Below are 570 nucleotides of genomic sequence, written 5' to 3' on the forward strand. Positions count from 1 at the left end.
TTATGGCCCGATCTCGTTTAGATTCCTCGTTTGGAAGTTGCCACAACGCTCTCCACTGCCAACATCTGTAAGTGGTTTGGAGGCGAGAGAGAGAGAGAGAGAGAGAGACAGCATGGAAAAAAACATCCAAAATAAAAAAGAGAAAGAGAGACAGAGAGCAGAGCAGCGCTGCTGTACTGTACTGTACTGTACTGTACTGTACTGTACTGTACTGTACTGTAACTGTACTGTACTGTACTGTACTGTACTGTCACTGTACTGTACTGTACTGTACTGTACTGTACTGTAGTGGTTCCCAAACTTTTTCATGTCAAGGACCCCCAAATTGACACTCACTAGCCCGCGGGACCCCCATTTGAAAAAGATATGCCAGGGACCAAGATATTTACGGCTCTAGCAGTGATTCTCAACCCGTTTAATTTCAAGGACCCCCCCAGTTTGAACTGCATTAGGCTACGGACCCCCATTTAATGGCATTTATATCTCTGGGACCCCAATTTATATTGTAAAATCAATGTTATTTTAACTCTGAGATTGTACAAATGGAACCAAATGGACCCGTTAGGGTCC

Source organism: Protomyctophum parallelum, assembly GCF_964188405.1.
Source record: "Protomyctophum parallelum genome assembly, chromosome: 7".
In the NCBI taxonomy this organism is placed as follows: Eukaryota; Metazoa; Chordata; class Actinopteri; order Myctophiformes; family Myctophidae; genus Protomyctophum; species Protomyctophum parallelum.